Source organism: Euprymna scolopes, chromosome 14, assembly GCF_053919585.1.
Source record: "Euprymna scolopes isolate OS-2025 chromosome 14, ASM5391958v1, whole genome shotgun sequence".
NCBI classification, from domain to species: Eukaryota; Metazoa; Mollusca; class Cephalopoda; order Sepiida; family Sepiolidae; genus Euprymna; species Euprymna scolopes.
The window spans coordinates 94,529,174-94,554,664 of record NC_136495.1 but is presented as its reverse complement, the minus strand read 5'-3'; the positions used below and the strand labels follow the sequence as shown (position 1 = coordinate 94,554,664).

At 35.2% G+C, this 25,491-nt stretch overlaps 1 protein-coding gene across 4 annotated transcripts in view; it reads left to right on the top strand.

Annotated features, from left to right (window-relative positions):
- The window catches only part of LOC145293168 (doublecortin domain-containing protein 1-like), a 562,737-nt gene that overhangs the window by 74,864 nt on the left and 462,382 nt on the right, over window positions 1–25,491 (top strand). The window contains exon 1 of one of the 4 annotated variants that reach the window (XM_080139629.1): window positions 22,067–22,085. The exons of the other annotated variants lie outside the window; for them this stretch is intronic. The gene's annotated coding sequence lies outside the window, so the exon portion shown is untranslated. Of the gene's footprint in view, window positions 1–22,066; window positions 22,086–25,491 lie in introns of those variants that run through there. 4 annotated transcript variants of the gene reach the window in all.

Genomic DNA, 25,491 nt, shown 5'->3' with positions numbered 1-25,491 from the left:
CATCAGTTTTTTTAATAAGCACAAAAGTGTCAATTTTAGCCATTTTAACTCGAAAGGCACTCCTAGCAAGCAGAGTTTTCCCGGAAAATCCATTCTGTTACTTTTTTTACTCATATCATGTTTAATGTTTGTGCAAAATTTAAAAAAAATCCAAGGTGTAGATATTGGGAAAAGTGCAGACGGAAGAACGGACAAGGGTGAATTTTGTCGGGGGATAAAAAAAAAAACTTTTGTAAATAAAACTGTTATTAAATAAATAAGAAAAAAAAACTTTTTTCAAATAGTATAACTTCTAACTTTACGATTAAAGGGAGGCAAGTATATACCTTTTTCTTCTTAATAAAAATTTCTATTTTTTATTAAGCTAAGCAAAAAAAAAAGGGTATATACTTATCAAAAGATTTGTAAATAAAATGTATTTTTAAAATGCTTTTTCGTTTGTTTGTTTGTTTGTTTACATAAAAAAAATGTAAACATTTTTTTATTCTTTAAAGTTTCAATAAAAAAATTTGTAAATTTTTTTATTCTGTAGTATTTACAAAATTTTAAATAGTTTTAATTAAAAAAAGTTTTGCGGTTCCATCTGCTAACAAATTAAATATCAAAATTATTCCACAAAGTAGGCATATTAAACACAACAAGCAAATTTATTCATTTTCTTATATGCAAATTTTTTTATTAAAAAAACTTTTTTTGTAAATAAAATGGTTTTGGAAGTAGCTCAAACGGTACTGATGAAGGCAGAAACGTTAGATAATGACTAAGGCTAGAGTGCTGAATGTTTTGGTTTCACTTCCAGCTGATGGCACCGAAATCATGAGTTTTTTTAAATTTTTGAAATGATTACTATATATATTAGCGACAATTTAATAATCAATAGAGAATTTGCTCTTTAATAATAAATACAAAATCTGCACGAATAAAAATATTATAGTAAGCATATTTTATGACTCAGTTAGGTCCAACAGCCTGCTAGTAGTTTATGAAGTGAATTTATTTTAGCTGGTTTTTTTTCTTTATATTAACCGGACATAGCATTTGAGTTTTGCATTGAACTGAACCATCTTTTTTTCTTCTTTTTTTTTTAAGATAAAGTTTTGAGTTTTGCATTGAACTGAACCATCTTTTTTTCTTCTTTTTTTTTTAAGATTAAGTTTTGAGTTTTGCATTGAACTGAACCATCTTTTTTTCTTCTTTTTTTTTAGATTAAGTTTTGAGTTTTGCATTGAACTGAACCATCTTTTTTTCTTCTTTGTTTTTTAAGATTAAGTTTTGAGTTTTGCATTGAACTGAACTATCTTTTTTTCTTCTTTTTTTTAAAGATTAAGTTTTGAGTTTTGCATTGAACTGAACCATCTTTTTTTCTTCTTTTTTTTTAATATTAAGTTTTGAGTTTTGCATTGAACTGAACCATCTTTTTTTCTTCTTTTTTTTTAAGATTAAGTTTTGAGTTTTGCATTGAACTGAACCATCTTTTTTTCTTCTTTTTTTTAGATTAAGTTTTGAGTTTTGCATTGAACTGAACCATCTTTTTTTCTTCTTTTTTTTAAGATTAAGTTTTGAGTTTTGCATTGAACTGAACCATCTTTTTTTCTTCTTTTTTTTTAAGATTAAGTTTTGAGTTTTGCATTGAACTGAACCATCTTTTTTTCTTCTTTTTTTTAAAGATTAAGTTTTGAGTTTTGCATTGAACTGAACCATCTTTTTTTCTTCTTTTTTTTTTAAGATTAAGTTTTGAGTTTTGCATTGAACTGAACCATCTTTTTTTCTTCTTTTTTTTAGATTAAGTTTTGAGTTTTGCATTGAACTGAACCATCTTTTTTTCTTCTTTTTTTTTTAAGATTAAGTTTTGAGTTTTGCATTGAACTGAACCATCTTTTTTTCTTCTTTTTTTTTAGATTAAGTTTTGAGTTTTGCATTGAACTGAACCATCTTTTTTTCTTTTTTTTTTAGATTAAGTTTTGAGTTTTGCATTGAACTGAACCATCTTTTTTTTTCAGATTAACATTATCGTTTCATGCATTCTTCCTTGCATTTTACGTTTCATTGTTTTCGTGAATCAATTCATGACTACTTTCACCTTTTCACATTCTTAATTGAAAAAAGAAAATCATTGATTTGAAAAATCTGGAAATTCTAGTAATGAAAAGCAAAAAGAAATTCGGATCCAAAAATATTTAAGTCAGAATGGAGAATAATTACAAACTGAATCCAGATGAGATTTGCAAAGAAAGATAACATCCCTCCTCCTCGCCAGTCATTAATCAAACAAAATTTTCTTTTTTGTAGTTTTAAATAAAATGTGGATTTCTATTTATGGGTTTTGTGTTGCCTGATATTCAAAGAAATTCCAAAAACTTGTGTGATTTAAAATTAAAAAAAAAAAAATTGTTTGACCATCAGAATGAAAATGTGAAGATTGAATCTTATTTTAGATCTGCCCAAGCATTTAAGAAACTCTGGTTTTCTGTTAGTCTATCGTATCTAAGTTAAAATATTTTTGTTGGTAAGCCACTATAATGGGTCATTCCACCTTATCCAACGCCCAGATAAATCTAAAACAAGATGGGGCAATACAAGATGGCATAAAACAAGGTAAAAAAAATGATGCAGTTAAATAGTAAAGCAAATTTATATTTTCATTTTTTATTTATTTTTTTGTGCTTTGTTCTTATCAGAAATACAGTTTTTATGCTATTATTATTTTTTAATAGATGATGACTATTTAAGTTTTCTGTGTTACATATACCTCCCTCTTCCTAGGGGAAGTCTAATATTTCACAAGTCACAAGCAATTAAAATATATGAACGTTCATAACATACGTTGCTGGCTGTTCGTTCTGCCACAACGTCCCTTACTGTGATCCTACCCTACTGACGAAACACACCCTGAAAAAAGATGATCACTTGCGAAAATGACTGTAATTATGCAATTGTTCTATGGGTTTGGAGATGGCTTGTTAGACCAATTCGAGTTCTGAAATATTTCCCGCATGTTGGACACCTGTGGGATGATTCTGTATCAGAGGTGTTGACTGCTCTGTCTTTCCTAATATCACATTTCCTCTTATGTTCTTCATTGCATGCGAATTCAGCAATTATAGCTCTTTTATGAGTTGTGGCATGTCAGGAACATCTGTTTTGGGTTAGTTTTTCCCATGAGTTTAAATACAAACCGAACTGTTTTAGGGAGGTTTTCAGATTTACTTGATGTAGTTGAACCATTTCTGCTGGCTTGCGGTTGTTTTTCCTTTGGACAGCTCACCATAAAGGAGCTTCTTTGGAAGCCTTGAATCAGGCATGCTGCATATACGATCTGCCCAACGAACCTGGCACTGATGCAACATGATGTGTACTGACGGAAGGTTTGACTGGGCTGAAATCTGTGTCTGATTTTTTTTTTTTTTTAATGGTAGTCACTACTTATCAAGGCCCGGAAGCCACTCAGGGATAAGAGTTATTGTGTGTAGATTAATCAATGGGATAATATCATAGTAATCATTAGTAATGGAGATTTGATAAAGTGTCTTACTTAAGGGGGCGGTTTATCAGGAATTTGTTTATGTTGGACTTGAAGACATCCAAGTTGTAGTCTTGCCACTTGATTTTCAAAAAAGGACACAGAATAGACAATGGTTAAAGACAAGGAAACGTTTATTTACATGGGATCATCTGTTCTAAATTACTGATCGGTGGCTGGGAACGTATTCTGGGTTAGGGATCGTTTGAGGCCCTTAGCTCTTTAATTTATCGTTGATATTACAACATTCTCTATACATGGTGTTCTCCTCATAAGCTCATATCTTTCTTACTCCCTCTCTCATCTAACCATGTGATAAATCCGTTTTTAGTACATAGATTGAGATGACATTGAATGCACTTGTTGACATGATTACTCTGATCTCCCTCATTTACCTGTCAACGTTGACCTATGAATCTAAATTACCCTTTTATAATCTAACACCTGTATACATACTAACAATAGAAGTTAATATGTAAAATCCTGTTCGTTTCAACTTTTTACTTCTTCACTTTTAACTTGCCACAAGTCATTACAATTTTTGGACAACATTAAATTATATTATATTCAATATCTGCAGCCAATGGCTGGACAGCATCAAGGCTGACGTCCATGCTCTTAATCTCACACTGCACCTAGTGAATGATCATAGTGCTTGGAGAGTGGCCAATAACACCAATGGTGTCATGAAAAAAAGGCGTTCAACTCAAGCCGTTGCGAACAGAAGACGTTAAATTGTACAGTAGCAGTAGTAGTTTAACCAGCTAGTGAAAAGTTATTGTTCTAGCAGAAAGCAACTTCAGTGTTATAACCTCGAGTGGAAATAGGCACTTACCACTGGATTTCTTATGTCTAATGAAACTCTCATATTAACCCCATCTGGAATAGTGTAATGGTCATTGGCTAAAGAAATGACTAAAACCACCTATGTGTTCACAAAATATATTATGACTAAATAGTCTTAAACAATGGCAAATATAATGTTGCTGGGGACAATGACGTTAGTGATCATTACTTTGTTGATGACATCCATGTCAGGGTATGTACCATGATGACTGCATCGATCAGATCAAATGATAATGTAACAAAAGTGACAAACACCAACTAAAATTAAATGGTCACACACACACATAAAAAACGTACACACACATCTCCATTCTATATTCTAACTCAATGGCAAGTAAGTAATTTCACATTCAATTTTTAGTGAGACATATACACATACATATATGTATGTATATATATATGTGTGTATGTATGTATATGTATCTATACATATACATATGTATATATATATGATGATGGCAGCAAATTTGTTTTTGAATATTGCCATTACTTGCACACACACAAAAAAAAGATATACAGAAACACGAAAATAAATCAGTGATGGGCAGCACAAAGGTGGCTTTTAAGCCCTGCCAAACTCTTGCATTCTTTGGCACACATTGTGTAGACATGTGCACCACTAGTAGCACGTTCTTGATGGTCACTTCTATGTATAATCAAATGCCGCTTCAAATCACCTGCTGTTTTGTACGTCCGCCCGCAGTTGACACAGGTTAGATCTGGCAATACAAAACTGCTTTGTGGCCCACTGCGCTGATGAGTAGTCTGGTGGCTTATCACCCCAACTCTGCTCAGACATAATCTTCCGCACACCTCACAGTCCAGACCAATTTGGTGCCCCCGCCCATCCACTGCTCCTTTCACCCCTCCCCCCTTTCCGGATATCACGTTTCATCTGGGTTCGATCTGCCTCAAACTTACCTACACCGCCCCGCAAGGTCCTTCTCCACTCTCCACGATCCAAAGCAAGACTCTCCCAGGTTCTTTCATCTATCTCACATTTTTTTAAGGTGAACCTCAAACAATCTTTGAATCTCATTTTAGGCTTTTGAGCCAGACGTCTTCCATCAGCGAGCTTGCTATAAAGGAGTTGTTTGGGAAGTCGACTGTCTGACATCCTCACCACATGTCCACTCCATCTCAGTCTTTGTTTGATAATGTAAGCTTCAATGCTTAGATATTGGGTCCGTTCAAGAACTTCCACATCACTGACATACATTTGCCAACCCACACCTAAGATTCGCTGTAAGCACATCTGGTGAAACCGCTTGAGACATCTCAAATGCTTCCTGTATGTTGCCCAAGTTTCACAAGCATAGAGAAGAGCAGAGAGAACGCATGCGGCAGAAACCTTAATCCTTGTTGTCAGCGAGATCCCATGACAGCTCCACAAACGCCTGTCCAACTTTCCAAAGGCAACACTTGCCTTGCTGATCTGTAACAATACCCCATGATCTAGGGCACTGGACATATCTATCTTATTGACAACTGCTATACTTTTCACTATTACCGATATAAACTGATGGCTGGAGCAGGCTGATACATTAAGACAGATTTATTTTCAGATTGATCGTCAGGCCCAATACGCTGCAGGCAAACACAAAGGCGTCCACAAGATGCTGCATATCAGCCACCGTATGAGCCACCAGATCACAGTCATCCGCATAGAGCAAGTCACGGATCGTGTTGGTGAGTACTTTTGTACTTGCATTGAAGCGCCTAATGTTGAACAATCCCCCAGAGCACCATCAGAGCAACCCTTAAATGTCATACGAAAGACTATGGTGAAATATAATGCAAAGAATGTGGGTGCTGGAATGTCTCCCTGCTTAACACCATTTTCTACTGAGACAGGATCAGCCAGCTTTCCCCCAACGTTGATCACAGCCTTCATATCATCGTGGAAGAGCTTTAAGATGGTTACAACCTTGTCAGGACAGCCAAGCTTTTTCAGAATCTGCCACAAAGCATTCCTATTGACTGTATCAAAGGCCTTGGTTAAATCGATGAACACCTGATACAGACCCTTTTGCTGTTCTATACATTTCTCCTGCAGTTGCCTGGCTGTAAAAATCATATCCACTGTCCCTCAACATCTTCTGAAACCACACTGCGACTCAGGCAAAATATCGTCAGCAATGTGCTCCAGCATTCTGTCTAGCATGATCCTACAGAGCACCTTACCGATTACTGACAGCAAAGAGATACCCTGATAGTTTCCACATTCATCTCTGGTACCCTTCCCCATGTATAGTATAACCATCAATGTATCCCGCCAATCCTGCGAAACACACTCATCCCACCAAACAGTCTGCAACAAGTCCGTCAAGTGTTGCATCATCTTTGGTCCAGAACATTTAAAGATCTCTGCATGCAAACGATTCAGGTCAGGAGACTTTCCATTGTTCAGCTTATGGACTGCTGCTTCAACCAACTGGAAAGAAGGAACTTCTGCCAAGATATCCTTGATCGGATTGCTAGAAATCAACCTAACAAACTTCTGATCAACGTAGGAAGGCCTGTTCAGGAGGTCATCGAAATGCTCCCTCCATCTATGAAAAATGTCGGTAGGGTCTTGAAAAAAAATCCCCACCATCCCTCGAGCGCAAAGGAGTGATACGTGATCTGGATGGTTCATAAACTGCATGCAGTAGGCAGTATAAGACCTTAGTATTGTTGGAATCCAAGACAAGCTGTATTTCCTCAGCCTTCTGCCTCCACCATTCATCCTGCATGTTTCGCAACCTGCTCTGCACCTCACGCTTGATTGCCTTAAAATTGTCCCTCAATCAATCTTGCTCACCATCTGTCAAACCATCCCCGAGATAAGCATGTAATGCCCTGGCCTTTGAATCAAGCAGAGCCTGAATTTCAGTATCATTCTCATTGAACCAATCCTGATGCTTACGCTCATAATAACCTAATACTCTCTCACATACCTCATAGAGAGACTCCTTAAAAGCAGGCCAAGTGTTTTCACAGTCAATCTCTTCCATCTCCTTAACTAGTTTCTCCCTCACAATATTGTCCCTTAGACGGGCAACATTAAGTCACTTTTGGATAACCACACCACGTCCCCTCATCTTGGGCTTCACAACACACTTAACCTTTGCACGGACCAACCAATGGTCAGTCCAGCACTCTGCACCACGCATGACATGAACACTGCAGATATCCCTCATCTAACATTTTCAAGTGCCATTGTTTGGAACCAGGATGCATTCAGGTTGTCTTGTATTTGTACTTGTCTATGTATATATATATATATATATATATATATATGTACATGCATAAATATGTATGTATATATATATATATATATATATATATATATATATATATATGTGTATATGCATATGTATATATATGTATGTATATATATATATATATGTATATACAGGGTGAGTCACGGGAAACGGATATTTTTTAGAACACTCCTTCTATCCTTGAGTATGGGGTAGGGAGTGAGGAAGGTAGTCTTGAAATATTCACAGTTTTGTTTTTCTTAAAAACATCCGTTTTCCGTGACTCACCCTGTATATATATATATATATATATATATATATATATATATATATATATATATATATATATATGTGTGAGTGTGTGTGTGGGGGGGTGTATATATATGCATATATATATATATATATATATATATACATCCACAGGCGGGTATACCTACTATCTCAGGGAGATGAACGCCTCTGCCTTGCATAGTTTCAAGTCACCCTAGGGCAAGGTGTAGTACCTATTAGCCTCCCTCTCAAGTTCTGGAGGCTTACTGTATTGTGAGAACTAGGGATATATAAATACATATGCATGTTTGCTTGCTTATGTGTATGTGTGTGTATATGTCCAGCTGCCGGAGAGGTAAAACTCTGTGATAATAAAACATGCACACTATGCCACTGCTCAATCATCTCACTATTTCAGTTTGTTACTGTGAAACCAGTGTTAGGGGGCGAGAGGGTATGTGTAGCACAATCATGTTGTGACACGATCGTTATGTGCAGGTATCTTTCGAAGAAGAAGAAGAAAAAAAAAAACTAAAAGTCCTATGGCGATAGGTGAGTGGCGACATGCACAGGCTTAGCGGGCTGGAAGTGCATAGCTGCAAATCTGCACATAGGCGGCCAGTGATTTATCTAACATCGTCGGCTAAATCGCTTACAGGGTGGAAGCAACTTCGGTGGATGATCTGGTGGCTGAGCAGCCTTTTCTAGGGATACACTACACACCCATAAATTTGAGAAGGGTCTAGAAAAGGTGACCTATAAATTGTCTACCCCTTTATTAGCTGGTCGGCTTCCTGTGGTCGGCGGCTGCTCTATATTTGCAGGAGAAACAAGATAAAGTTGAAGAAAAATAATAAACAAGGAAAATCAAAATTTTATCAGGAGAGGAATAACCTAACTGTTGCTATGTGAAATGTGAGAACTTTGCTAGATGTCCTGGATAGTGAAAGACCTGAGCGTAGGACAGCTATTGTTGCAAGAGAGCTCGCTAGGTACAGCATAGACATTGCGGCATTTTCTGATATACGATTGAGTGGTGAGGATCAATTGGTGGAAGTGGGCTCGGGATACACCTTTTTTTGGAAAGGAAAACTATCGGGGCTGAGACGAGAAGGTAGAATTGGCTTTGCAGTACGTTCTGATTTGGTGAAGAGGATTGAACAGGCAATCATTGTAAGTGACAGAATTATTATGATGCGCTTCCCTCTTGCACACAGTAGGTATATGACGATTTTATCTGTGTATGCCCCTACCATGTAATGAAGACACCATCACGGCATTTTACTGAGATCTCAGTTGTACCATTTCCTCTATTCCTTTATCTGAGAAGATCTTACTCATGAGTGATCTAAATGCAAGGGTTGGCAAGGATCATCACACCTGGGACTCACTCAGCCGGTTTGGTGTAGGTGGGGTCAACAGTAATGGTGTGCATCTTCTCCATCTATGCACTCAGTTTGACCTTGCTATCTGTAAAACTTTCTTCAGCCACAAAGATGTTCTTGGCTTCTGCAAATCTAAACATCAAGATTGGTTTGATGATAATGATTCTGAAATTACTCAACTCTTAAGTGCTAAAAATGAGTTGCACCATAAGATGTTGTCTACCTCTCATGGAGGTCGAGAGTCCCTCCAACAGTCATTTAAAGCAAACAAGGGTATTCTCCAAAAGCGACTCCACCAAATGAAGAATCAGTGGTGGGCTAAATTCGCCAACCAAATGCAGATGGCTTTTGATTGTAAAGACTTCAAATGCATGTACTATTTGCTTAAAAAAGCTTTTCCTCAAACACTATCTACATCTCCCCTACTCTCAAGTGATGGAATTGCCCTTATAAAGGATCCTAACAAGATTCTCCTTCGTTGGACCAAGCATTATTCTGATCTCTTTGACAACCCTTCTAATGTCGATGAGGACGTCATCAATGAATTTTTATCACAACAGAAACTTATCCATGAAATGTCTGTGTTCCCATCTGAGAATGAAATTAGAGATGCAATCAAAGAAGTGAACGTTGGGAGGGCTCCAGGGCTTGATGGTATTCCTGTCGAAGTCCTCTTACATGGGGGTGATAAACTTGCTCATGAAATTCTTCATCTTATCACTGATGTCTGGAAGGGTGTTCCCGTCCATCAGGATTGGGTTGATGCAATTCTTATATCACTGTACAAGGGAAAGGGGCCCAAGTGACTGTGGAAGTTATCGTGGGATAAGTTTGTTGGAAGCAGTTGGCAAAGTATTTTCCAGAGTTCTACTCAATAGATTGTTAAAGTATATTTGTCCATCTGTCATTCCAGAAAGCCAAAGTGGCTTTCGTCCAGGCAGAGGAACCACGGACATGATCTTCTCTGCTCGGCAGTTGCAGGAGAAATGTACTGAACACCATGTTCCGTTTTATCAGGTTTTTGTTGATTTGACTAAGGCTTTTGATACAGTGAACAGAAGTGCCCTATGGATAATTCTGGGGAAGTTGGGATGCCCACCTCAATTTCTATGATTACTCAGGGAGCTCCACACTAATATGAAGGCTCGCCTGAACTTCAACGGATGCCTATTGGAACCCATTTCGGTTGACAATGGTGTGAAGCAGGGTGATATCCTAGCACCTACACTTTTTTCAATTTATTTTGCAACTATGTTATCGTATGCCTTTAGGGAATGTTCTCTAGGTATTTATTTGCGTTTCAGAACCACAGGTAGGGTCTTTGATCTTCGTCGTTTTCATGCTTCTACAAAGACCTTTCAGCACCTGGTTCGTGAATTGCTTTATGCGAATGACACTGATCTCATGGCCCATGGTGAGAGGGATATGCAGGGTATCATGGATCTGTTTTCGGGGGCCTGTGCGTCTTTTGGGCTTACTATTAGTCTTAAGAAGACTAAGGTCATGTTCACACCTCCACCCGGTAGTTTGTATGTGGAACCAAATATTTTTGTCAACAACCAGAGTCTTGCCATAGTTGACACATTTGTGTATTTGGGTAGTATTCTCGCCAGAGATGGAACCCTGGATGCTGAGGTCAACTATAGGATACAGCATGCCACTAAGGCTTTTGGTGGCTTAGAGAAACGAGTATAGTCTGACAGGGGTATAACTATTCATACAAAGATCAGTGTCTATCAATCTTGTATTTTACCATCCTTGCTTTACGCTTCTGAGACCTGGATAACTTATGGTAGACACATAAAAGTCATGGAGAGAGTGCACCAGAAATTCCTGAGACACATTCTGGGCATCAGGTGGAGCACTTTTATATCTGATATGGATGTTCTCATGTGGGCTGACATACTTTGTATCGAGAAGTTGATTATATGCAACCAGATGAGGTGGGCTGAACACCTGACAAGGATGGACGACGATAGATTGCCAAAGTGCCTGTTCTATAGTGAAATTACACAAGGAAAGCGTCCACAACATAAACCGAGGAAAAGTTTTAAGGATAACATCAAAGATAATCTTAAAGCTCTTGGTTTTGATGTGTTCGGTTGGGAAAGTGCTTCCAATGATAGTTTTGAGAAGAAAAAATATGAGCATGCAAAAATGAAGCGTGATATCCGGAAGAAGAATCTGTCAGATATATCAGGTCTGTCGGAGGATTGCATGCAGAACCACACCTGTGATTTATGCGGTAAAATGACTTTATCCGGAGCTGGCCTAGCGAGCCACAAGCGTTCATCTTTCTTTGATGGGGAAAACATTGCAGGGCACAGATGTTCTGTTTGCTCTGTGGATTGGAGGCCTGAAGCGTCATATGAGCGTCCACAGTAGAGCAGCACCAGTTAGCATCCATCAATCTCAGCTTAAGTGTGACCTTTGCAACAGACCCTGTAAGAGCGGGGTTGGTCTGAAGAGCCACCTTCGTTCCCACAGAAAATAGGAATTGATGCATCTTGATCACATCTCCACATGTATGTGTGTATAAGTGTATATATGTGTATATAATTAAAAAAAAAAAAAAGAAAAAAGATATTTCAAAAATACATGAAAATGAATGAGTAATCTTCTATCTATATAAATAAAATGAACTCATTTTTTCCCGCTGATTTTGACATTAATAGGATTAAAAATCAAGATATTTCATGCAAATATAATATGCACAAACGGCAGAACAATATCTGAGGTGTGTTATAGGCTTATTATTTCTCAAATTCCTCGATAATCTTAGATTTCTATACTTTTTCTGTTGAGAAGTCACGGCCAAAATCGGTTAAGATCAATGGAAGTGGTAAAATATTTTCTCTCTAATAAATTCCTCCTCCCCCTGCCACCACTTAACACCGTTTGGGGATCGTTCACAAGGAACAGTTGAGAAGAGAACACCGGTTTGGCTTTGTAGTTCTTACATGTGAAGTTATTTAAAATCACTAAACTAAGCTGCAGTGCTCTGTGGCGTAGTGGTTAGCGTGCTGGACAATTCACATTATATTTTCACGTTCGCGCCGACCTACCGTAGTTGTTTTTTTTTTTTTTGTTTTTTTTCCTAAACAACTGGAATGGACTTTTCTTGGTGGCCGAACTGTTAACGTTGCAGATGTTTTTTTTGTTTTTTTTTCACACTTTATTTTCCTACTTTTACTCATGACTCCGGGTTTGATCCTTCCTACTTACCTACCATAACATTTTTTAAAACTCCCCCCCCCCGTCCTGGAAACAAACACTCGGGCAACGCCGGGTACCTCCGCTAGTATATATATATGTATGTATATATATATATTTTTAATATAAAGCTGAATGTCTGTATGTGTGTGTGTTTGTGTGTGTTTGTGTGTGTGTGTGTGTGTGTGTGTGTGTGTGTGTGTGTGTGTGTGTATGGTCACGAATAGGCTCCTATATGTTGACTATTTTAAAAAACTGATAACATATAATGATAGTAGATGTATCGAGACACAGGAATGGGTATGTTTGATCTGGCATACCGGTGGTGCATTAAAATTGTGGGGTCTGCGTTCGCGCCTGGTCCACAAAGTATGGAAATAAAATTTTTAAAAATTAAAAACAAACGTTTAAAAGTATTTTTGATATAGATGTATATAAGAATACTTTGATAAGTATGTTTTAACTTAAATATAATAATAGGTATAATAAAATTGTGGGGTCTGCGTTCGCGCCTGGCCTCCACAAAATGGAAATAGGCACAAACTTTAATAAAGACTTTTCAGATCTATCTGCGTAAGTATACTTTATAATTATGCTTCAGTTTGAAGAAATATGGTATAATAAAATTATGTGGTATTCGTTCGCGCCTGGCCTCCATAGAATGGAAATATGTCACAAAGTTTAACAAAGGTTTTTAATATAGATCCACAGAATATTGTGATAAGTGTTTCAGTGTAAACAGGTATGGTATAATAAATTATGGGGTTTATTTATTTTATTTTTACTTTCATCATATTTTGCTTTTGTTTTGATACCCCCAAATTCAACCCAAATTTACAATCCTTCCTTTTCATAACCTATCATACTTTCATAAATCAGAGTCCATTTTCTGTAAGCTGTTTTTGAACCCAGTCAACGACGGGTACTTTCGCTAGTCAACAATAAAGCAAGGGAAAGATGGTCTTCTGTCAAGAATTGACAATCACCATATATATATATATATATATATATATATATATATATATATATATATATATATAATTTATGATATATAATATATATAATATATATATAATTTGCTGAGTTCTTTCTGTTCTCTGTGAGAAGAATAACAAGAATAGCATTCTTTGAAACTCCGTGGAATAAGGACTTTGTAAATTGTTTTTTTAAAGTATTCAGTCGAACAATAAATTTAATTTGATTGTAAATTTCAACTTACAGTTTTAATTTCTTTTTTCTTATATATATACATATATATGTGTATGTATATATATATATATATATATATATATATATATATATATATATATATATATATATATATATATATATGAGCAAACAGTTAATGAAATATGTTAAAAAACACTTTGAAATGAGTTAAAAAAATATTTAATCTGAAAAGGAAACACTAGATAAATGGATAGTCCTTAATCCGCGGAGTTTCAAAGAAATGCTCTCCTTCTCATCAGAGGGTAGGAATTAGCAAAATGCAGGATCGGATTTTGCATGCAGAAGTATTTGATGAAACAGCAAATAAGTCAAAGATCTTACTTGAAAACAAAATAAGTTAAGCAGAGGGAATATGGTAAAGAAAAAGGTGATTTCACATTAATGGATAGTCTGGTGGGAGATAAAATATATATATATATATATATATATATATATATATATATATATATATATATATATGAATATGTGTATATATATGTCTGTATATATGGGTATATATACATATATATGTATATATATGTGTATGCTCCCTCCCTCGCCAAACTTTCACGATAAACACCCGTCTAGCTGAAACCATTGTCAGTAATTTTCCCCACGCTTTATCTGTGCCTAAATCAAAACATAGATTCCTTGAACAAAGCTTCTTTCTTAGAAGTGCACGCTTGTGCAACTCTCTTCCGTTTGCCTGTTTCTCACCTGACTACAACTTGGATGTCTTCAAGTCCAACATAAACAAATTCCTGATGAATCGCTCCTTAAGTAAGACACTTTATCAAATCTCTAATACTAACGATTACTACGATACTATCTCATTACACGCAATAATCCTTATCCCCGAGTGGCTTCCAGACCTTGATAAGTTGTGACTTCCATGTAATATATATATATATATATATGTATATATGTATATGCGTATGTACATATATAAATATGTATATATATATATGTATATATATGTATATATATAAATATGTATATATATGTATATATATATGTATATATATGTATATGTATATATATATACATATGTATATATATATGTATATATATGTATATATATACATATGCATATATATATGTATATATATATGTATATGTATATATATATATATATATATATATATATGTATTTTTAAACCATTAAATTTGGAATTTGTATTCCAATATTAACAATGGAATTTAAATGAACTACTTATGATTCGTTTGATCACAACCATTACAATTATTTGCTCCACTTTGATTTACTTGAGGCTCAATGTCACTTAACTTGGGTGATCTAACATTATGAAAAAAATATATATCGTCAGGTGATGCTCTGACTGCATTTAATAATATTGAAGCAGCTCTAACAAAAACTGACGGATTGTCACATAATCTTCTTGATATGTAATTGTTTGGTGATTGATAGTAGTGCTGTAGAAGTTGAAGTTTTACAACAAAATGGTTCTGGTTCTTATAAACCTACTTCTAATCCTTATCCTTGAGTAGCCTTTGGGCCTTGATAGGTGGTGATTCCCTTGTTGAAAAAAACCCCCAAAAACCCAATAAACTAGTTCAATTTACTATATTTTACAACAACAAAGCCATTTACAGTGTTTGACATACTAGGGCCGTTCCAAAAGTAAAGCCTCCTGCTTTTTTTAAGTCAAAAAGTTGGAGAACTACGAAAGCGTTATTGGTACCATTAAAACGAGCAACCTTTTGTGCCCCAGAATTTATTTTTCTACATAGCCACCACTATTCTCAATGCACTTTTGCCAGGAATTCAATGACACATCTCTACTTCTGATGCATGCCCATGTCGGGGGCTCACACTTAGCGTCTCACACCTTCAATATCTGCAACAGAAAGATGAAACTTTCAGGTCATGAATGCGTAAGTTCAATCATCATAAAAATGCCATTTTGCAACCCCGTCTTATCCATTCATGCGAAATAAAAAAAAAACAGGAGGCATTACTTTTCTAAAGTAATATTTAATCATATTTAAAGTTACTTATTAATTAGTCTATTATATTTAATTTAATTTGATACAATTATACTTTCGAATAATTATATCCAATTTTGCATACAATGAACAGCAATTTCTATTAAGATGGAATAAACGGAATATATCTTATTTTAAGTTAACTAAAATTATCTGTGTTTAACTAAAATTATCTGTGTACTGTTGTCAACAAGTTTAATAGATGAATTTATATTCAAACCAGTTAATTGAAAAATTCACCAGCTATTTACCATTTTTATTCATTTTTTAATTATCATAATAACAAAAGAATAGTTGTACAAACTCGTATTAAACATAATTCTAAAATCACACATTTTAAACATAAGAAAATGTAAAAATAAGGTATATCAATTATATAAAAGAGCATATCTACATATACATAATACAATTCCATAATTATGCAAGTTAACGTCAGAAATAAATAGGCAAAACAATGAGATAAAACAATATTGAAGTTGTAAAACTTATTAATTCATCAAAATCAGCACAGAAAATAATTTTGTGGGAGTGAAAACATCATTAACGTTTACAGCAATTTACTGTTTTTTGTTTAGTTTTAATTGTATGTCTCTTTATGTAATAATTTATTTTGATCTACTTAAAATTATCTATTAATAACATAATATCTAATTTAATTAGTAAAAGATTTAAAAATAATAATTCTGAAGTATTGTTGTTGGCAACCATCTGTCTCAGGAAACGGCGGTGTAGCAGTAGAGCTACGTAGGCAAAGTGGTATGGGAGGATAGCTATTGCCCATGCAGCATTCCCTTCTTCTCCACGTAGTTAGAGGATCCAAGGTAAAGACAGAATCGATGCAGCTTGACTCTAACTGTGCCGCAGGAGTTTCTGGAGATGACAATATAAAGCCAGGGCGCCTTAAGGACTCCGTCTCCAGATTCTCTGCTTCCATTATCCTGTCCCCTGAAGGCAGCAAAGGTTTTGAATCAGTGTTACCTTCTCGTAAGTGAGCTACCATCCAAAGTTGACAAGCCCCCCCCTTACTTGCCCGAAGTGACTGGTTTTAAGGCGTTTAAGGCGCTATGAGACCACCTTTCATCTTTCCTCCAGTTGGTATGAACAGTTTTACCCAGCTTAGTAGCTAAACCACATGAGAAGGTCAGGAGCTGGACTTGGTTGTCAGAGGCTATTTGAGACGCACCATGAGGACATTTTTTTAGGGAGAGGAAACTTATCCCCACTACCACCCTCGATTGTGACAACCTTTGGAATCAAAAGTAGAAGTATAATTGTCAGTAAAGTATGTTCATGTTATTGCAAATTCTTTTTCACTGCGTTGCCGGGAGCAGAGTCAGGCCACAACTTAAAGGTAACCCCACTCCCGACGGCTCAGGGCTACATTTTTTAAAATAAAATAAAATTCAATAAACTTATCAAATAAAATTCAATAACTTTGCATCTGGACCCTTCAACGACTGGACCAACGACTTTTAATCTTCTTCAAAACTTTTCAAAAGCTTTTGAGAGTATTTAACTCTCCAACTACTTTCGAATTAAGTCTTTAAACTGACGAAGACTTATTCATAACTCCTTGTCGTGTCTTGATCGTCTAGTTTTTATCTTTGTCTTCATTTTTTCTTTGTCTAGTGGTTAGGACCTTAATATTTTCTTTTTCACTGTATATGAAATATCTGTGGATATTTTATATATAATGATATATGTATGTGCAGCAAGGGGTTCAAACATGTTTAGTCAGTAAAGTCGCTTATATAAATCTAGACTTAGTAGCGTGTCAGAACTTATGAGCTTACGTCCGGTCTATGCGTATGCATAGAGGGGTGGTAAGAAATGTATGTGCATATCATGGCACGCCTCTGTGTGTGTTTTCTGTTGATGCATATGTATGTTTGTTGCCTATGATTCTCCAACGTCAAAATCTCCACAAAGCTTGCCGGATCATAACCGGAAACTTAAAAAGCACACCTCTACCAGCCCTATACCGATTAAATGGCATACCACTACCTAAAGTGCGCCGCGATATAATTGCGAGAGTTGAGCATACTAAACAACTCGAAGATCCCAGACACCCTCTTTATGGCTACTCGGAGGTGGCTAGACGACTTGTGTCCCGGCGAAGCTTTGCCACAGTGGAGGAACTACCGGACACTCCTACATCCTCTTACCGGCTGCAGATGTGGAGAGAGGTAGACCCTCAGTCTACAAATATAGCACTGCCAGAGCCCAGTGAAACCTTACCACCTGGCACACACCTGTCCCATTCGGAGTGGGTCACTCTGAATAGGGCAAGGGCAAAAGTTGCAAAAACTGGCGACAACCTCCTCATGTGGGGTTACTCTACAACTGCTGAATGCCCCTGTGGTGCCCAAGTTCAGACCATCGAGCACATTTTAACATCTTGCCAACTGGGGTCCAACTGCACGGACGAAGACCTCAGTGTTGGTAATGAAACTGCACGCCGCTGGTTGAAGAGATGGAGCGACAAGATATGATGAACGTCAAAATGATTTGATTTTCTCTAGTCAACGATGATAAATGACATGCTTAAAAAGTTGCTCCTTCCTGTAGCTATAACTTTGGGTAGAAATTAATTTTGCTAGTCAACTTACGTTTTTCTATCTTAATTTCTTTCAGACAGTTAAATATTTAACCGATAGTTAACCCTGTATATGTCTGCCAGCACAGAAATGAGTTAATTTATGGAGGCTGCTCTAGTGTTTATATGATAATGCATTTATGTTACCGTGCTATTTTTAAATAGTATTTTCAAATTAAATTCAAATTTCACGATATCGTTTTTTTTTAGTTTTTTTTATTAAATTGTTAGGTGGAAGTACAGAATAGTTACAAAACACATTCTCCTCCCCATGTTAAGAATGGCTTTTTAAATAATAGCATTATTATTTCAGCACGGTAACATAAGTGTATGTATAAATTTCAAATGTTTAGACCCAAAATTGGCTGAGTAGTTTGCTAGACACCGCAAAGGTCAAATCTTTTGAATCTTGACGCCTTGGGAGCTCAAATTTTCGACCCAAACCGATTAAAAAGCTTGCCCTATCTCTGAATACTCTTTATGAAATTTATACTTAACGGGTATTCAGACATGCGGCAAGCATTTTAATCAGTTTTGGGGCGAAAATTTGGCTGCCAAAAAGTTAAAGTTGAAAGAGTTGACCTTTGCAGATTCTACCAAATTCCTCCGCCAATTTTGGGTCTAAAGACTTGAAATTTTAGATGTAGGTAATTTGAACATGGTTAAAACTTTGTATTTTGCTTTGAGACCAAAATAATAAATGTTAAGGGGTCAAAATTGGGGTCAAAGTTAAAACAAAATTGACTTCTGTAGTCTCTACGAAATTACTCAGACAAATTTTGGTCTAAACATTTGAAATCTTTGTAAAATTTTAAATGTTTAGACCAGAAATCGTTGAACTTTGACCCCTTGACAGCCAAATTTCTGGCCCAAAACCGATTAAAACAATTTTGCCAAATCTCATTTCTCCTTTATGTCAAATCTCGAGTCTCTAGATTAAAAATTGACTGAGTTATTACGTAGGGAAATGTACACACACACACACACACACACACACACACACACACACGCGCGCGCGCGCGCGCGCACACACACACACACATTTTCACTTTTATAAAAATATATATACAGGGTGTCCATAAAGTTCGTGTTCACTTTAAAAAATTTATAACTTTATTTATATTTGCGATAATCTGTAAATAATGTTATAAAGTTTCATGTATCTAGTTTTAAGTATAGTTATTGAATAATTTTTCACCACAAAATTCGTAACAATTTTTAGATAAGTAAAAAATAAGTAAAAAATATTCTCTTTTGTTTTTCAGAATCAATTTGATCCCATGGCTTCAATTGAGGAAAAAGTAAACTGTGTCATTTGGTTGGCTGAATTGAAATCTACTATTGCTGTACAAAGAAAATTTAGAATTGAATACAATAAAAAAGCGCCTCATAGGAACACCATTGTTAGATGGATGAAAAAATTTAAAGAGACAGGCTTTGTCCATGATAAACCACGGTCTGGAAAGCCATGTGTCAGTGACGAAAGTGTTGCTTCCATAGAAGAATCCTTTACTGCAAGTCCAAGAAAGTCTGTAAGACGGGCATCATTGGAGCTCGGGCTGCCAAAGTCTACTGTGCATAAGATTCTTCAGGCAAAACTTCATATGAAAGCTTAAAAATTCAGTTACATCAACAGTTGTTAGAAGAGGATTATTATGCACGGCTAACTTTCTGTCACCATTTCAATGAAAACCTTTGCAATGATGATGCATTTGTGAGTAATTTACTGTTTTCTGATGAAGCAACATTTCACATTAGTGGCAAGGTCAACAGGCATAATTGCCGAATTTGGGGAACTGAAACCCCAAATGAAACTGTTGAACATGAAAGGGACTCCCTTAAAGTTAATGTGTGGTGTGATTTGGAAATAAATCGAATCATAGGCCCATATTTTTTTGAGGTCTGTGTTATTAACAGTGACAGCTACTTAGATATGTTGCAGAATTACTTTATTCCGCAACTTGAACAATTAAACTTGAAAGATGATACAGTGTTTCAACAAGATGGAGCTCCTTGTCACTTTGCTCGGCGTGTTAGACAGTTTCTAAATCAGGAATTTCCTAACAGATGGATCAGAAGGGGTGGACCATTTCATTGGCCTCCACGTTCGCCAGATTTGACTCCATTAGATTTTTTTTTATGGGGACATGTGAAAACAATGCAACCAAATCTAGTTCATTGGAAGATTTGAAAGCTAGAATAATTAATGTGATTTCAGGCATTACTATAAATCATTTGGCAAATGTTTTCGTGAACTGCAAAATCGTATTACCCTTTATATTTCTAATGATGGAGGGCATGTGGAAAGTTAAATAAAATTTCAACAAAAGCTTAAAAAATATAGATTTACATCTTTTAAATCCATTTTACAGATTATTTTTATTGCAAATACAAATAAAGTTATAAATTTTTTAAAGTGCACACGGACTTTATGGACACCCTGTATATATATATATATATATATATATATATATATATATATATATATATATATATATATATATATATATATATATATATATATATATTAAAGAGCACAGAGTTTTTTTGTTTGATTATTTTCTTTTTTACCTTTTCCAATGTTCGATTTGTATATTTTGTCATAGTCACGTGTTGGGGTGGTGTATTAAATGGGTGGACAATTTTTAACAAGTGGATGTTAATATTAATATTTATATTGTGGTAAATTACATTTACATTTTTTTTTACATACATATTATTTAGAATTTACGAATCTAAGCATTTTAAAATGTTCCGACTGCATTCATAATTTATATTATTTATTTGAGGTTGTTTTGCTTTTATATATAACATTCTCAGTATTTTTAGTCTCTTTACATTATTTTAAAAAAAGTGATGTGAAGACATTCATGATGACGCATCAAAACAAATCGCAAAATCATGATTTTTTTTTTCTTCAGACAAAAGATATAAATCAGAAAAACATAAAATTAGTCTCAGTCTTTTTTATTCATGCCATAAAACGTTTTAATGGATCATTTCAGAATTTTGCAGATGAGGATTTATCATTCGTACTATTTTTATTTTTATCCTTCTTACTGTTGAATCACTACTTATCAAGTCCAAAAGCCACTTGAGGACAATAGTCAATGAGATGGAATGGTTGGCAGGTGACAAATGAAGAATATCATGAGAGTATTAAAAATTATTAATGGAACAAACAGAGTTTTATTAAACATGGGATGGGTTTTTTTTCAGGTATTTGTTGCCATTGAATTTGAAAATAGTTTTTGTTATAATCTGAAGAGAAACAGTTCCGTGATATTGTGTTCCACAGACGAAAAGCTTTTGCAAATAACTTCTGTCCATGGAAATGAATGTTAAACACCTGGAGTAAGAAAGGAAAGTGTTTTTTGTTTTCGTTGTGGTAGAAGACAGAATTCTTGAAGGAGGAACTTAGACTACTGTTCTCATCTTAGATGCTATTTTCACCACGTTTTAGTTGAAACGTTGTGAGGATAGCAGCCAGTAGTTCGAACAATTCAACTAATAAATTTTAATTTATTGAACAAAAATTTCATGAACAAAATATTCATTTCAGAGGAATAAATTCATTTATAACATAGCACGGATGGCTATATGCAAATACCAAGCCATCAGCAAAATGATGTCATAATAAGGAAAAAGAAGACTATACCAAGAAGAGAGCAGATTCGAGAAGATGATTACGTTAGAGACTTGGATAATGTTCAAGAGCACGTTCGAGAAAACAATCACAGCCATAATGAAAAGTTACGGAAGAATGAGGAAATAAATGTCATTGTTATGAAAAAGTGAGTTTGAGTTTTTGTTTGTCTTGATCTCCTTTGCGATGTAGGCTGCATACAACGTGTTGACTCCCTGCGTAAACATCTGTACAACGGTACACATTTATGCTTTCTGATATCAAATTGAAAATCAGTTTCGTATGTTATGGACACAAGAACTTTGTAACCAAATTTACAAGTGTTTTAATGGAATATACTCTGATGAACTCATTGCACTTGTGCCCCCTCGACGTACATACCCCCAACAAAGCTGCTTAGTAACAAAATCACACCCCTTTAGTGTTGAGATCCGTAAATGCCAGAAAGCTTTTTACGCTAAAAATTTCTCCTTCAAAAAGTTAAACTTTGGGATTCTCTTCCTGCTTTCTTCACTGTACTGATATGAGATGAAACGTAAACCAATATTGTGTTCATCTTCTTTAAATATGACACCAAATAATAGTCCGTTACGTTCAAGTGGTGATATGCCTTGTTTGGGGTAAACGTGAGTAAAAAAGTAAATAAGCCTATTTTCATTACATTATTTTTCATTTAGAAAAGAGTGTCAAGACTTAGTTGACTTTTCAGCATTACTCACAGCTGACATTAAATCTCATGAATAATAAAAAATGCATCTTGAATTTCACTTCTATCATCTGCTAGCAGACATAAATCATAGTTTAGAACTATTTTTGTTTACAAATGTAGAAATCGATGTAAGCATCTATCACTCAATTATGGTGACCAATTATCTTGGAGAACGATCACTTCAAAGTGAAAGAGAAATCAAGAATAAAGAGAATCACTTTGGGGCAAGACAGACTAATTGAATATTAATGAACATTGAACACGAAATCTTAAAATGAGATTGATATTTCTGCTATCATAAACAAGTTCACTTCTACGAAATCTAGAAATTGCTGTTTTATGTGATGTAATTTCGTTTTATCTCTCATCTCTTTAAGTGTTCTTATGACGCTCAAAGGTGAATCTTTCTCTCTCACACGCGCACACGCGTGCACACACACACACAAATGTTGCCAGATTTTTTTCGGATGGGCACTTTTATTGATAGTACGCACATGAACCCTAATCCCCTTTGAAGTAATCTCCTTCGGCTGCAATACACTTGTACCGTTCCAACAACTTCTGGAAGGCCCCATGGAATTCCTCTTGTGTGAATGTGTCAATGACCCTAGTCACAGCCTCTTTCATCTCAATTGACTCATAATGACAGCCTCTAAAGTTTTCCTTGAGCTTAGGGAATAACCAAAAGTCACAGGGAGCAAGGTCTGGACTATAGAGAAAGTAAGGAATTGTCTTGATGCCCATCTTGGTCAAATAGTCTGTAACAAGGATGGAGTAGTGGACTGGTGCATTGTCCTGATTAATCTGCTACTAACTCAATTTGAAGAGTGCTGTCCTATTCCAACAGAATCTCTTCCTGAACTCCCTTAAAACCTCAAAGTCTAGTGGGAACCCAGTGCATGTAGATCATGCCCATGCTGTCAAAAAAGTGAATTTGCTCTATCTGACCTTCTTAGGTCTAGGAGAGCCAGCATGCTTCCACTGGAAATTCTGTCTCTTGGTCTTTAAGTCATAGCAGTAGATCCAGCTTTCATTGCAGGTCACCAGAGCATCAAGAACTGCAGGATCTGAATTGATCAGCTCGACCATCTCCTTACGGTTATGACATCATCTTTCTTTTTGATCTTGGCTGAGGACCTGTGGGACAAACTTTAGGCGAATCTTCTGCATCTTCAGTTCCTCATAAATAATTGTGTACAGTTCCCACACTGACATCAAACTGTCCACTTATTATCTCTATAGATACACAGTGGTTCTTATCCATGAAATTCTTTATTTGGCCAATCAACTCTAATATTCTGACTTCCTTACCCCTCTCACACCACTCATCATTCCTCACAAACTCCCTGCCTTCCTTGAATCTCATATGTCACTCAAAAACTGATGCCCGATTCATATAAGATGGTCCAAAAGCAGTCTGTGGCATTTTTTGTAAGTTTAAAACAGAATTCTATTGCATATCATTCTTCTAAAGTGTCCTCATGTCCAGACTGCATTTTTGAAATTCACCATTTCTGACAATCAGGCTTTAGTAGGGTGTATTCCAATTCCTGCTGTAGCTGTTCATTTAACCTGAAATCATAAAAATTGGTCAGTCATCTCATAAGATGTATAGCAAAAGCATATTGAATTTTCAAGAGTCTATGACAATTTTAAATGCTTGTAGAAAAATGTCTGGAAAGTTATTGAAGGCACTGCGTTTATATATATATATATATATATATATATATATATATATATATATATATATATATATATAGTTAGTGATTCACAGACACTGTTTTGGTATACCACAGCTCTTCAGTGTGGTCAGAAAAGCACAACTTCCAAGCTAGAAATTGAACCATCAATCATCAAGTTGATAGTCGGAAGCTCTTACTTCTACACTATGAGAGAAGTGCTCATAAATGATGTCTACAATATAAACACAAATCGCCACTCTTATAGTGCTCAATTTGTTAATTTACGAAGAGATTTGTATTATCTTACAAAGCAGCAAGTAACATCACTTGACAACACTGTTCGACATGTGAAGGCGGGGCTTATCTATATAAATAAAACAAGAGTAGGTAGTAGTTTGCTTGAAGCATTGTTGGTAAAGAAATATATATATATATATATATATATATATATATATATATATATATATATATATTAAGGCAAAAACAATGCAGAGGAAGACCGGAAAAGATGAAGTAAAAAAGAAAAATACTCGTCTACATCTGTTTGTTTTTCTTTTTTACTTCATCGTTTTCGGTCTTCCTCCGCATTGTTTTTGGCTTAAAAAAAAAATATATATATATATATATATATAAATAAAACAGTAAATGTATGTATGTGTGTGCGCTTCTGTGTAAATATTTAACTGATAAACTCTGAAACTACTGGTCACGTAACATTAAAATTAACAGTAAATAGTAATCATACACCAAAAGTGGTTTATAACAAGTAGAATCTTTGTTTGGATGGATGAATAACGCATACAACCATATATCGGCTAACTGAAATAGAAAATGTTCATTTCAACTTACAAAAACATTTCTATTACTTTTGTGCATGCACAGATTCATTCGTGGCTTGAAGTGGTTTAATTTTAAATCAGTCTCATCTATCTGTTGATAGTTCAAATGATAGGGAATGTGACTGAAGTGCTACATGTTTTGGCTTCAATTCTAGCTGATGGCACCCAAGTCATTTTTTTTTACATTTTTGAAATCAGTATGATATATTATTGCTACATAATATTCAATAGAGAACTGGCTCTGTAATAATAAATACGTAATCTGCATGAATTAAAGTATATTAAAGCACATTATTATTATTTTATTTATTTGTGTATTTATTT